The 12,725-nt window shown below is 40.8% G+C and overlaps 1 protein-coding gene across 8 annotated transcripts in view; it reads left to right on the top strand.

Annotated features, from left to right (window-relative positions):
* OSBPL1A (oxysterol binding protein like 1A) overlaps window positions 1-12,725 on the top strand; it is a 230,981-nt gene that overhangs the window by 113,818 nt on the left and 104,438 nt on the right. The window lies entirely within an intron of this gene.

Consider the following 12,725-nt stretch of genomic DNA (forward strand, 5'->3'; position numbering starts at 1 on the left):
TGTTCCAGTTTGCTGTTCTCTGAAAGAGTTGTATAAAATTGAAATGGTCAATTCTTTTAAAATTTAGTGGAATTTTCTTATAAAACCAACTTTGTGAATTTTTTGACTGCTAATTAAATATATTTAATGGTTATAGTGCTATTTTAGTTTTCTTTTTCTCTTTGGGTCAATTTTGACGCATTATATATTTCAAGGAATTTTACCTTTTCCATTTAGGTTTTGAAATATGTTGTTGTAAGGAAGTTCTTAATATCCTTTTATTGTCTTTTTCACCTATGTTTGTTATGTGATTATATATTCCCTTTTCTAATCTTTTCCCATTTTTTCTAATATTTGGCCATTTCCAAATGAATTTTTCTCTTTGTAAGCTCAGACTCATTAAGGCTTTGATTATATTTCAAAGAAATATCTAGCTTTTATCTAGTTCATCTTTTTCTTTTAAATTTCTGTAGTTATCTCTATCTTTTATTCTTGAGTATCTATACATTTATTCTGTCTCCTTAAAGTGGATGTGTTCAAAATTCTTTTCCAGATTTTAAGTTGTATGTTTAATTCTAGTGTTTTCTAATTTAGTGAATATATCACGGTTAGCTTTATCCATTATTTTGATTATTTTGTGGACTTGAATGAAATATTTCCTAGACTTCATCATTCCAGATGAAGGGCTGCTAATGTATGTAGAGTTTAGTCGCTGAGTCGTAGCTGACTCTTTTGCCACCCCGTGGACTGTAGGTGCCAGGCTTTTCTGTCCGTGGGATTCCCCAGGCAAGAATGCTAAAGTGGGTTGCCATTTCCTCCTCCAGGGAATCTTCCTGACAGGGATCGAACCGCATCTCCTGCATTGGTAGGTGGATTCTTTACTGTTGAGTCACCAGGGAAACCTATATGTAGAATAACACCCTCCTAATATTTAAAATACCTGAAACTTCTGGAAGGTTTTGGTGACTTAGTTTTTTTTTTTTTTTTTCCTCTTATCCAACTTTCCTTGTTTTCATTGCTTGGCATTTCTGTCCATTTCTCTTCCCCACCTCATTGGTCACTTTCTTTCTCTTTCCCTCTCACCACCTCTTTTGTATCCCTAGATATTTTATGCAGTGGAAGAAGGATGACCGTCTTCCCTTCCCCTCTTCCCTACTTTTTTCTTCTGTCTCCCGAGCTTTCTACCCTCTGACCCCCACCCCACTTCCATACCTGGAGAATTCTTCCATTAACTGCTTCCACATAGTCTGTCTTGTTCCTTCCTTCTTAGAACCCTGGCTGCAGTGCAAAGGAGGAAGATGCCAGTAACTTGGGTCTAATTTCCTTTAGATGCTCAAAGGTTCATCATTCTGTATGTCATGATTTTTATTATTCCTTAGGCAGTTCAACTGACAGCAAGGTTAGGGAGAGGATAGGGTAGGCCTAGGGAGGTGGCCTAGATAGTGGAGTATGAGCTGCTGTTACTTAGAGTCCTGAAATGTGGTCTCCAGTGTTAGTGACTCAGGACCTCACATTCCTCCTGTGTAACAGGGTTATTGACATAGATGCCTTCTCTCTACTTCATGAGTTAGTGTGAGACTCAAATAAGATAAGCATAAACCCGTCGGTCCTATGTAAGAGAGCCTTCTCATGCTTATTTTTCAGAAAAATGTCTTGAAAGGATTTTGTGCTCAATTCAGGGACAGAGAAGTGGCATAAAAGTGGTTTGTGGCCTGGGGTGTTAGATCAGAGAAACCCTGGTGGGAATAAGCAGGTGGAATGACCAGAGCCCGGGAGCTGTGCTCAGTGATCCAGCAGGATTCATAGGGAGGCCATCGTCCTCTGGGGTGGGGAGCTCACAGCCTCCCTGGCTGGAGACACAGGCGCGCTGTTACATGTGGCAGCCGGATCCTAAACTGCATCGATACCATCTGTTCCTTTACCTGTGGTTTTATTTGATGCATTCAGGACACTGTGCCTTTGTGAGGCACTTGAGAAATCACCCTGCACTGAAAATGTTGATATGAGGGAGATTTTGTTGTTCTAGGGTCTAAACAACTGCATTACAAATGAAGTTTGGGGATATAATTCTCCTTAATAAAATTTCTTAGAAATGATTTAAACTTTCAGAATTTTCTTCACTTATTTTTGTTACTTTATTTTGTGTTATGGATGAATTGTTTAAAATCACCAGTCAGTAGGCTCAGTCTTAGATTGTAAAGTGTCTCCTTTGGTGCTGTTAAGGTTTTATTGCGGGCTAAGGAAGACTCTTGAGAGTCTCTTGGACTGCAAAGAGATCCAACCAGTCCATTCTAAAGGAGATCAGCCCTGGGTGTTCTTTGGAAGGAATGATGCTAAAGCTCAAACTCCAGTACTTTGGCCACATCATGGGAAGAGTTGACTCATTGGAAAAGACTCTGATGCTGGGAGGGATTGGGGGCAGGAGGAAAAGGGGATGACAGAGAATGAGATGGCTGGATGGCATCACCGACTTGATGGACGTGAGTTTGAGTGAACTCTGGGAGATGGTGATGGACAGGGAGGCCTGGCGTGCTGCGATTCATGGGGTCGCAAAGAGTCGGACACGACTGAGCGACTGAACTGAACTGAAGGTAGATCCCAAGCTTCCCAGGTGGCTCAGTGGTAAAGAATCCACCTGCCAAGCAGGAGACTCTGGTTTGATCCCTGGGTCAGGGAGATTCTCTGGACTAGGAAATGGCAACCCACTCCAGTATTCTTGCCTGGGAATTCCATGGACAGAGGAGCCTGGTAGGCAACTGTCCTTGGGGTTGCAAAGAGTTGGACACAACTTAGAGACTAAGCAACCACAAAGATAGATGGGCAGTGTACAACGGAGAGAAAAGTAAAGACACCTCTTCCACTGTGGTGCCTCCAAACAACAGAGTTTGAAATAACTGATACGGTCGATCTCTTCTTCATTTTTACAGATGAGAGTAGGGTCTGGGGAGAGGGCTTGATACCCCCCCGAGTTTGTGTAGTTAGAAGGGGCTACTCTTAGAGCCAGAACCAGGAATCTGCTTCTAATTGCTATGCTGAAGAACAAGCTACTATATCACACACAGCTTGAATTAGGAAAATTCATCTGTTATAGCGAAGACAGTTCACCTTGTTTCGAAGCTGAAGTGGCCATTTATAAGCTAATTTCTCAGCTCGACAAAAGGATAACAATTTTAAAAATAAGCAGATGGCCAAGAATATTGCAGTGTCTTCACATTTTGCACAGAATAGCTGTATTCCAGGTCTTCAACAGGAAACACTATCTTTTTGTGAACATTTTGCTTGGTGTAGAGATCACATTTTTTGGAATACATAGAATTTATCCATGTCTCTAGATATTCTAAATTTCATCCTAAAATTAAACGAGACTATCAGAATGCTACAGCCTGGGTTATATTTTCTTGATTTTCTGAAAAATGTCCCTCACTGAATTTTAAGTTGCAATTACACCTTTAATTTCTATTGAGGAGGCATTTCAAGAGCTGAAAGTGGCATTATTGGTTATTCTGCAAATACTCTTAATCCCCTTATATATTACACTGAATGAGAAATTAGAGCCAAGGGCAAAGAGGGAGTTTGTTTTCCCTAAAGAACCAGTTTTTTTTTTTTCCTGTGGATAATTAAAAGGGCATAATTGTATTTCACTTTCTGTTGTGGCCTTAAGAGAATTCAGCCCCAGGTTTGTGACTTGTCCGCGGTGTCTGTGTAGACGCCATTGCTTGTGGGTCCTACCCTAATCTGCGCCTGAAGTCATTCTGTTTTCATGGTTCAGAAGTCACGGAATACAGCATTCTCTTGTGAACCGACTGGATGTGGCCGGGCCTCAGAGTGCATTCAGATACCATGATGGTAATTTGAGTATTTTTCTGCAAGTAGTAAATTCTAAGTACATAGTTGTTAAAATGTTTGGAATAGATTTGTACTTAATAACTGTGGTTTTATCTTATGTGAAGAACATACACATTTTGATATTTAGTTGACTTTGTAATAGATCATTGCAAGAACCCAATTTACACTGTATAATGGATGTTACAATGGGAGCCTTTTTTTTCTCATGTTAATGCAAATCAAATTAGCTGTATATTTTTTATTTGCAGAAAAAGGTTTAATTATTTTTATTTGTTGTAAAATTCACATAGCATTAAATTTACCATATTAACCATTTATAAGTGTATAATTCAGTGGCATTGAAGTACATTCCTACTGTGGCATAACCATCACCACCATCTATCTCCAAAACTCTTTTCATCTTCCTAAACTGAAAATCTATATCCATCAAACAATAACTCATCATTCTCCTCTCCTCCCAGCCCTTGCAAATCATTATTCTACTTTTTTGTCTCTCTGAATTTGACTACTTTAGGAATCTCATATAAGTGGAGTCATACATTATTTGTCTTTTTTTAACTATCTTATCTCAGCATAATTCCTTAAAGGTCCATCCATGTTATAGCTTGTGTTAAAATGTCCTTTTTTTTTTTTTTTAAGGCTGAATAATACTGCATCGTATGTAAATATACCACATTTTGTTTATCCATGCATCCATCAGTATTGCATTTGGGTTGATTCAGCCTTTTGGCTGTTGTGAATAATGCTCCTGTGAACATGAGTGTACAAATATCTCTTTGTGTCTTTGCATTGAATTCTTTTTAGTGTATACTCAGAAGTGGAATTGCTGAATCATGTGGTCTTTCTATTATTTAGTTTTTGAGGACTTACCATACTGATTTCCATAGTGGCTGTACCATTTTCCATTCCTACCAACAGTGTGCAAGGGTTCTAATTTCTCTGCATCTTCACCAACACTTTTTCTTTTCTGAGTTTTGTTTTTGTTCTTATGGTAGCCATCCTATTGGGTTAAAAAAAAGAATTTTTTATAAGTGGAGTTAATCCTGTTTTCGATCCACATATTAACCCTATGGTTGCCAGACTATCTCTTCTTACATTGGTTCATAATTGACCTTCAGAGCAGTAGGCTTCCTCTTGTCAAACCATTCAGAAGTTGCCCTGGCTGACGTGTGGTGAAGGATGCACACTCTCAATTCTCCTTAGTCCCTTCTTTTTCCTCCAGCCAGTAAAAAACAGCCACACAAACCAGGGATGATTCTTAAGGTTTCCATGGACTTTAGACTTTTGGTTTAAGTCCATGTATGTGTATTCTTCTTTAATACTATCTTTCTGTACTTTGATACTAAATGTTGATTTGTATTTTGAAAGATAATTGCTCAGTTGAAAAGAATTATGTTTGCATAGGAAAATGAAAGCGAAGATATGTTTGAATCATGGAAGATATAAAGGATGAGACAAGGAAACTGAAACACAGTTGACCCTTGAACACTGTGGGTTTAAATTGCATGGATTCACTTACATGCCATTATTTTCTAATAGAAAATACTACAGTACTACACGGTCTGTAGTTGGTAGAATCGGCAGATGTGAAAGAATCTTGGATATGGGAAGAGGATTATAAGGAACAGTGGATTAACCCCTGCATTGTGCAAGGATCAGCTGTACTTGAGAAAAGTCAGGCCTACCTTCAGTTGTTCAAGGGAAGTAATCAAATAAATGTAATCAAGTAACGTGTTAGTCAAGACCAGAGCATGATAATTCTAAAGTGTTAGAATTGGACTGGGAATTTAACATATTCTGTAGTGAAATTATTATTATTTAATCTTTAGTCATATTTAGGAGTACAGAATTTCTATAAACTCTGAATATTTTAAAAATAAGATGGAAACTTGGGAAAATGTAACCACAAAATTATAAAAAGGGATCTTAGAGGCTATATAATTTTCCTCCCTTTGCAAGAATCTTATCTCCAACTTCCTGCCAGCGAGAGGTACTTTTTTTACATGCTGTGTAAACACTGCCATTCATGGGCATACAGGTGGTGGGTGCCGGTGGTTACAGGCTTGGAGCCTCAGTCAAACAGACCTGGGTTTGAGCCCGGGCTCCATCATTTACTGGTTCTGCAATCCTTGGCGGGTCATGTCATCTCAGTGAGCTTGAGTTGCCTCATAATTAATGAAACCTACTTCATAGGATTGTGGGAGGGTCACATGAGGTGGCACACCAAGTATTTATTGCCACAGCATCTGACGCGTGGAAGACATACCTGGATGTCAGCTCCTGCTCTTCCAGGTGCTGCTACTGCTGTTACACATGGATAATCTTCTAGGGGGCCACCCATTCCACTGTAGGAAAATGATGAATACTAGAAAGTTAAAAAATTAAGATGAGGTTTTTCTTTTCTCCTTTCCTTTTTAATTCATGGTTTCAAATCTGTGCTCTGCGACTTTTTCACAGAAAAGTAAAAGGAACTCTTTGTCATCGCTCAGGCGCTCCATTGTGTCTGACTCTTCGTGACCCCATGGACTGAAGCCCGCCAGGCTCCTCTGTCCATGGAATTTTCTAGGCAAGAATACTGGAGCTGGTTACCGTTTCCTACTCCAGGGGTATCTTCCTGACCTAGGGATCGAAACCTAGTCTCCTGCAGTCTCCTTAGAGATTCTTTACCTCTGAGCCACCAGGGAACTACTGAAAAGGAACTACTTCTCTTGACAATTCCTCTGGTATTTGGAGCATCCTGTAAATTCCTCCTTTCCCCAAGCCAGACATCTCCAAGTTCCTTCCGCAGTTACTCGTGTGTCAGCCTTTCCAGACCCTTCCTTCTTACTCTTCACAGAGCCCCTGCGGGTATTGTCTTGAAAACATGTCCCCCAGAAATGAGCCTGGCACGAGTCCCGTATGATGCCCTGTGGGGTGAGGCTGCCTCTCCGGCCTCTCCTTTGCTTCCCTCTCACCCAGCTCACTTTGTTCAGAGGACAGTGGCCTCCTGTTGTGCCACAGACTCACTGGTGAGCCCCTTCCTCCCTTGGAACTTCTGCTCCTCCCCTTCCGGATCACTCTTCCCTGACACCTGCCTGCCTCGCCCTCACCCGGGTCGGCCTTCAGTCCAGTGGCGCCTGCCCGGGTGAGTCCTCTGGACACCCTGGCTCCCAGGGCTCCCTTCCCCCTCACACCTTTATTTTTGTCCTTAGCGTTTCCACCGCTTAACACACCGTGTGTTTCCCGCCTTCACCTGTTTCTCTCCCCACGGTAGACCGGAAGCCGTGTGCGCGCAGGTATTTTTGTCCGCTGCGTTCCCTGCTGACGCCCGCAGCCTGGAATGCCCGGCATGGTGTAGGCGGCGGATGAATGTGGCCTGACAGCACAGTGCGAGCGAGGATCGACTTCCCTCTCCTTAGAAGCCGGATCGTACTCTGCTGGGAAGGGGTGCTTGGGCGCCACTGGTTCAGTCATGGCTTACTTCTTCTTTTGAAAAAAAAAAAAAAAAAAAATTCAAAAGATTTAAGTGCACTTGAAGTAGGAAAAATTAGAATCCATGTTCATTGTCGCCAGACTTTGAAAATTTTTTCCAGTCACTTTGATTGCTTAATCAACATTTTATATAGAATCTTATTTGCTCATAAGGTTTTTGTTTTGCAAAAATCAATATTGGTCATTAAAACAAGAATATGTATTCTTTAAATGTTACTTAACAGGGCTTTCCAAGTAGTGGGCTTAAGAGTCATGATGTTTTCAACCCTTCGACTGGCCGGAACCCTACGCCAGGTGCTTGGTCTCTGCTGCGTGTCAGGACTTGCAAAACTTGGGAAGCACTGCTTTAAGACACTTGATTCATTAAAAACAAGTTGTTTGTTTTTAATTGGAGGATAATTGCTTTACAATATTGTGTTCGTTTCTGCCATACATCAGCATAAATCAGCCATAGGTGCCCCCTGGCTCTTGAACCTCCCATCCCATCCCTCTCCTCTAGATTGTCACACAGCACAGGTTTGAGCTCCCTGAGTCATACAGCACATTCCCACTGGCTATCGACTTAACTCATTATTGACTGGGGGACTTTTGCAGAAACTGACCCCTGTGGCTGGCGATTTGTTTTGTAAATGAATATTGAATGATCTCCAGACAATAAAGTCTGTGTAACAAAAGACATATTGTAAGTAATAACATCTCTGGTCAGTAATGTGTTAAAGCATTTTCTTCAGATAGAGTTAAAACCTATTTAGTTATGATTCTGATGTATCATCCCCTCGACCCCCAGTTTGAGAACCATGAAAACTACTCATCAAAACAGAATAAACCATCAAAATTCTGTGGACTTAATGGTGTTCAACATGTATGTTAGAAAGGTGTTTCCGGAGACAGAGCTGAAGGCATTAGAAACAGGGAGTCAGCAATGGTGGCAGGGCTGTGCAGTGGATTAGTCCTCAGCAGTGAAAAAGACAGAACTGCTCATGCTTGCAGCAGCATGAATGAATCTGAAATTCTACTGAGCGAAAGAAGCCAGACCCAAGGAGTACACTGTGCATAATTCCATTTATTTGAAGTTCAAGAGCAGACAACTCTATCGCCTGAGTTAGAGAAATCAGAGCAGTGGTTGCCAGAGCTGGACCTGGGAAGAACAGGGAGGGTGACTGTAAAGGAGGGCAGGGACCCCAGGGAAGGAGCAAAGAGAAATGGTCTATATCTTCATAGTGGGGCTGGTTACATAGGGTATTCGTTTGTGACTATTCACTGAACTGTGCATTTAAAATTTGATTTTTCATTGCATGTAAGTAATCTCTCAAAGTTCATTTAAAAAATTAAGAGTCAATAGGGTGTTTCTTCTGCTATTTATAACTTTTTCTGTTTTCATCAACAGAACTTGCAACTACAGAGCCCTGGAATAAGATCTGACAGTAAGATCTGTTTAGATTAGGATTTAACTTCTTTGCTTTTAAAAATGATTGTTTACCTCTAGTGGCATATCTCTAAAAAGAGAAATGCATTTCAAGGATACATAAGATATATAAATCTGTGGTGAGTGATTATATAAGAATAAGCTATTTTTAGGTAGAAGCTTTGCAGCCATGGTGAGGCAAGAGTGTGCTTAACAGAATCTCAGATTGGGTTCCTATAGTAGATGGCTAAGAGAGCCTTGCACACTGCACTATTGGAGAATACTTTATAAGTAAGCATCATTTTGTATTTGATGCAAATACAGATTTTTCATATTTGTGAATCTGATGCAAAAGTTTGCAAACATCACTTCATAAATAGACACATTTAAAGATATTTTGCTTATTGTGAAATTATGAGACACAAAAGACATTAAAAAAATTCTGTTAAGTATAGGCAAGAATATAAACACTAGAACCTGACAACTACTGGCAGGAGGTTTTGATTGGTCTTGGTCCGTTCATTGGCAAATACATAAATAGAGTATACAATGCAGTTTAATATCCTTCATTGTCTTCAGTAGTATCAGAGTATTTTTCTTTGTCATACATATTCTTTGACAGTATATAAGAAATGTATTGTTTAAATTCCCATTGTCACTAAGTGAGCGGTCTTTTCACTATGCCCTTGCTAAATGTGCTCAGTTTTTTAGCTGTATTGAGGTATAATTGACATACAATAAATTGCACACATTTAAAATGGAGTTTAGTGAGCTTTGATGCATGTTAACATTGTAAAACCATCATCATTTTCAGAATTAGGAATAATTCTGTTACTCACCAAAGTTTATTCCTGCCTTAGTAGTACCTCACCCTCTTTCCTGTCCACAGGCAGCTATTGGTTAGCTTTCTGTCACTGATTAATTAGTGCTTAGTAGGCATTTCCTAGAATTTTACATATGTGGAATCGTACCTTTGTGGGCATGGTAGAGGTTCAACTTCTTTAATTATTTGCAGATCCATCTGTGTTGTTGCTCAGGGCAATAGTTCATTCTTTTTTAGTGCTGAGTAGTGCTCCATTTTATGGATGTACCACAGTTTATTCACCTCTTGATGGACATTTGAATTGTGTCCAGTTGTTGGCTCCCGCACATCTTTGTGTGGACATAGCCTTTCATATGTCTTAGGTGAATCAGATCAGATCAGATCAGTCGCTCAGTTGTGTCCGACTCTTTGCGACCCCATGAATCGCAGCACGCCAGGCCTCCCTGTCCATCATCAACTCCCGGAGTTCACTCAGACTCATGTCCATCGAGTCAGTGATGCCATCCAGCCATCTCATCCTCTGTCGTCCCCTACTCCTCTTGCCCCCAATCCCTCCCAGCATCAGAGTCTCCTCCAGTGAGTCAACTCTTCGCATGAGGTGGCCAAAGTACTGGAGTTTCAGCTTTAGCATCATTCCTTCTAAAGAAATCCCAGGGCTGATCTCCTTCAGAATGGACTGGTTGGATCTCCTTGCAGTCCAACTCTCCAGAGTCTTCTCCAACACCACAGTTCAAAAGCATCAATTCTTCTGCACTCAGCCTTCTTCACAGTCCAACTCTCACATCCATACATGACCACAGGAAAAACCATAGCCTTGACTAGACAGACCTTTGTTGGCAAAGTAATGTCTCTGCTTTTCAATATGCTGTCTAGGTTGGTCGTAACTTTCCTTCCAAGGAGTAAGCGTCTTTTAATTTCATGGCTGCAGTCACCATCTGTAGTGATTTTGGAGCCCAGAAAAATAAAGTCTGACACTGTTTCCACTGTTTCCCCATCTATTTCCCATGAAGTGATGGGACCGGATGCCATGATCTACGTTTTCTGAATGTTGAGCTTTAAGCCAACTTTTTCACTCTCCATTTTCACCTTCATCAAGAGGCTTTTTAGTTCTTCTTTATTTTCTGCCATAAGGGTGGTGTCATCTGCATATCTGAGGTTATTGATATTTCTCCTGGCAATCTTGATTCCAGCTTGTGTTTCTTCCAGTCCAGCATTTCTCATGATGTACTCTGCATATAAGTTAAATAAACAGGGTGACAATATACAGCCTTGACATACTCCTTTTGCTATTTGGAACCAGTCTGTTGTTCCATGTCCAGTTCTAACTGTTGCTTCCTGACCTGCATACAGATTTCTCAAGAGGCAGGTCAGGTGGTCTGGTATTCCCATCTCTTTCAGAATTTTCCACAGTTTCTTGTGATCCACACAGTCAAAGGCTTTGGCATAGTCAATAAAGCAGAAATAGATGTTTTTCTGGAACTCTCTTGCTTTTTCCATGATCCAGTGGATATTGGCAATTTGATCTCTGGTTCCTCTGCCTTTTCTAAAACCAGCTTGAACATCAGGAAGTTCACGGTTCACATATTGCTGAAGCCTGGCTTGGAGAATTTTGAGAATTACTTTACTAGCATGTGAGATGAGTGCAATTGTGCGGTAGTTTGAGTATTCTTTGGCATTGCCTTTCTTTGGGATTGGAACGAAAACTGACCTTTTCCAGTCCTGTGGCCACGGCTGAGTATTCCAAATTTGCTGGCATATTGAGTGCAGCACTTTCACAGCATCATCTTTCAGGATTTGAAATAGCTCAACTGGAATTCCATCACCTCCACTAGCTTTGTTTGTAGTGATGCTTTCTAAGGCCCACTTGACTTCACATTCCAGGATGTCTGGCTCTAGGTCAGTGATCACACCATCGTGATTATCTGGGTCGTGAAGATCTTTTTTGTACAGTTCTTCTGTGTATTCTTGCCATCTCTTCTTAATATCTTCTGCTTCTGTTAGGTCCATACCATTTCTGTCCTTTATCGAGCCCATCTTTGCATGAAATGTTCCCTTGGTATCTCTGATTTTCTTGAAGAGATCTCTAGTCTTTCCCATTCTGTTGTTTTCCTCTATTTCTTTGCATTGACTGTCACTCAAAACATATTTATAACTTCAAAATAGAACCCTGGGGATGAGATGAGATGGGGAGAAGGGTGGGAGGGAGGTTCAAGAGGCAGGGGACATATGTATCCCTATGACTGATTCATGTTGCTGTATGGCAGAAACCAACACAACATTGTAAAGTAATCATTCTCCAATTAAAACAAAAACAAAAACCCTGTACCCATTAAGCAGTCACACGGTAAAGCGTCTACCTCCAATGCGGGAGACCCGGGTTTGATCCCTGGGTCGGGAAGATCTCCTGGAGAAGGAAATGGCAACCCACTCCAGTATTCTTGCCTGGAAAATCCCATGGACGGAGGAGCCTGGTGGGTTACAGTCCAAGGGGTCGCAAAGAGCCCCATGCCCAGTCCTGCTCCCAGCCCATGAAAATGACTAATCTGTGTTTGTCTATGTGGATCTGCCAGTTTGGGGCCATTCCTGGAAGTGAAATCACTCACGTGTGGCCTTTAGTGTTACTTCTCTAGCTGTTTTCGGGCATCGTGTGCACTGTAGCGTGTATCAGGACTTTCTCACTCACGGTGGAATAGTTTTCCATTGTATATGTGTAACACATCTTATTCCTTCATCCATTTATGGATATTTGAGTTGTTTTTACCTTTGGGCTATTGTGAATAGTGTTACTCTGAACATTTTGACACAAGTATTCGTTTGGACACATTTCAGTTCTTTCAAGTATATACCTAAGAGTGAAGTTTCTGGGTCATATGGTAATTCTGTGTTTAGCTTTTTCAAGGAACCACTGCAGTGTTTTCCACAGTATCTGCACCATCTTACATTCCCACCAGCAGGGCACAGAGATTCTATTTTTCCACATCTTTGCTAACACTTACTTTCCTGGTGGGTGTAAAATGATACGTCATTGTTATGATTTGCATTCTTCTAATGACTAAAGATATTGAGCCTCTTCTGCTTGTTGGCTACTTGTATATGTTTGGAGAAAAGTCTGTTCAAGTTCTTTGCTCATTTTAAAATTGGGTTGTTGTGTAAAAACCTTTGGTCAAAATAACTGCTTCATCAGGATATTACATTTATATA

This window comes from Bos mutus, chromosome 24 (genome assembly GCF_027580195.1).
Source record: "Bos mutus isolate GX-2022 chromosome 24, NWIPB_WYAK_1.1, whole genome shotgun sequence".
Classification (NCBI taxonomy): Eukaryota; Metazoa; Chordata; class Mammalia; order Artiodactyla; family Bovidae; genus Bos; species Bos mutus.